The sequence below is a fragment of the Cervus canadensis genome, chromosome 25, assembly GCF_019320065.1.
Source record: "Cervus canadensis isolate Bull #8, Minnesota chromosome 25, ASM1932006v1, whole genome shotgun sequence".
Taxonomy (NCBI): domain Eukaryota; kingdom Metazoa; phylum Chordata; class Mammalia; order Artiodactyla; family Cervidae; genus Cervus; species Cervus canadensis.
Genome location: NC_057410.1, coordinates 12,733,454 through 12,735,804, shown reverse-complemented (window position 1 = coordinate 12,735,804; position 2,351 = coordinate 12,733,454). Strand labels below are relative to the sequence as shown.

At 39.5% G+C, this 2,351-nt stretch overlaps 1 non-coding gene across 1 annotated transcript; it reads left to right on the top strand.

Moving 5' to 3' along the window:
- Window positions 1-710: 710 nt before the first annotated feature.
- Window positions 711-814, top strand: LOC122427927. Its single transcript, XR_006265617.1, has one exon. It is a non-coding gene; the product is annotated as a U6 spliceosomal RNA (small nuclear RNA).
- The last annotated feature ends 1,537 nt before the right edge of the window (window positions 815-2,351 follow it).

The following is a 2,351-nucleotide window of genomic DNA, read 5'->3' as shown; positions in this document are numbered from 1 at the left end:
TAAGCCACAGTTCAAATTTAAGCTAAACAGCCAAACCATGAAAAGCTGCTATCATTTACAACATTGCACATGGTTTCAATAACTTAAAAGTGAATGTATTGTCTTCATATCTCCTAATCGCCCTGGGAAGTGGAACTTTTTTCCCACTAGATTTAAACAATAAGTCCAACTATTTACTTATAGTAGGAGATTCTGCATAACTATAGCTGAGTTTAACAGAAGTATAGAAAAATCATGAAGATACATGAAGCATTTAGAAATGACGACTTCCTTAGAAGATTTACTTATAAAGATATTCATTATAGTATCCTTTATACAAATCAAAAATCTAGTGAAATGACCTGAATATCCAATGATAAGAACTGATTAAAATACCCTCCACATAACCTGCCAATCATGCAGTTGCAAAGGGTCAGACACGACTGAGTCACCGAACAACAACAATAACACATAACCTCGCTGCACAGTTTGTCTATAACACGGACTTATTCACACATTTATGTCCAGGAACTTCTATTACTAATTACTTTCCATGAGACTCAGTGCATGTGTTCCTAAACTGCATCAATAGTAATTTTTCCTGTGATTTCATAGCTTAATATTATGTAACAACAAAACATGAGTGCAAACACAATTTGTTCAAAGAAATTTTTGTTAAATGCTTTAGAAAGACTGGCTAAAGATGAGTTGCTTTAAAAATCACAGTTGGGGCTTGCTTTGGCAGTAATATACAAAAATTGGAATGATACAGATAAGATGAGCATGGTCCCTGCACAAGGATGACCCACAAATTCGTGAAGCATTCTGTATTTTTAGACATGAAAGCCCATTTTATGACATAAAAAAAATCACAGTTGATAAAGAAGTACATTCATTACATAATGAGAAAGGGGTCAATTCTCCAAGAAAACATAACAATTCTTAATGTGTATGTGCCTAACAACAAGTGTCAAACTACAAGAGGCAAAAACAGATAGAACTCAAGGAAAAAATAAATGAATAAAATCATAGTTCACAATGTCATACTATAAACCCAACAAGATGGCTATTATAAGAAAAAGAGAAATAACAAGTTTAATCAAAATGTCTAGAAATTTTCATGCATGGCTCATGGAAATATAAAATGGTACAGCTGTTGTGGGCTTCCCTTATAGCTCAGTCAGTAAAGAATCTGCCTGCAGCGCAGGAGATCCGGGTTCGATTCCTGGGTTGGGAAAATCCCCTGGAGAAGGAAATGGCCACCCTCTCCAGTATACTTGCCTGGAGAATCCCATGGATAGAGGAGGAGCCTGGCAGGCTACAGTCCATGGGGTCGCAAGAGTAAGATATGACTCAGTGACTAAACCACCACCAAAACCACAGTTGTTGTGGAAAAGCTTCAGGGTTCTTGAGCCATCAGGAAGATAGCTGCTATAAAAGGGAGTCTAAAATGATGTTGTACTTGGAGGATTATGCAGAGTCCACAGAGAATTATTTGTAAGATAAAAGGTTACCAGGGCAGTTTGTACAGTAAAGGGGATGATCCAGCAAAGAGGGAGAAACGGAGGACCAGAAAACCCTCAGCCTAAACTGGAGTGGTGAGAGGGCTGTGATGCAGACTGCACGTGGAGACACTGCCATCGGCAGCAGCAAGGCCCTTCATCCCAGTGATGAAGGGGAAGGAAGGGGGGGTGAGCCCAGGGCGAGACGTGAGCTCTGTTATGGTGGCCACAGGGGAGGATTTTATCTGAGTTGCTTCTGTTCTGTCAGAGCTATGGGAGGCTGGGTCGTCTACCAAGAGCAGAGTGTGGAAGGCCAGTGGTTGGCATGTCTGCCGGGACTTTGAAATGGGAGAAGAAGTAAATAGTGACAGTCATTTTGGGGAGTTGGGACACCAACACAGAAGGATTTCAGAGAAGTGACTAAGATGACCAGGCTGATTAGACGGCCCATTTGAGATCTGTGTTTATGAATTAGGTGAGGGAAATTCCCTGGAGATCCGGTGGTTAGGACTCCAGGCTTTCACTGTGGAGGATCCAGGTTCAATCCCTGGTCAGAGAACCAAGATCCCACAAGCCTAGTAGCACGGCCAAAAAAATAAAAAAACAGAGATCTGTCAGCATGCTTATGGATTTTTCTTCAGCAATATTTAGCTATTTTTGGTTTTTGTAAGAGCTTTCTTTTTAAGATGATACACACGCTATCTCTTTATGATTAAATCCATTGAGGAAAAAATGAGTTACTTAATGTGAATGTGCATTCTATGATTAAAGAGAATATACAAACAGAAAAAAAAAATCTAGCTGTTTTGGTACAGGTGAGGACGTAGGAAATACTAACTGTCAGATAATCTTTTTAAGAAAGACAAAGTA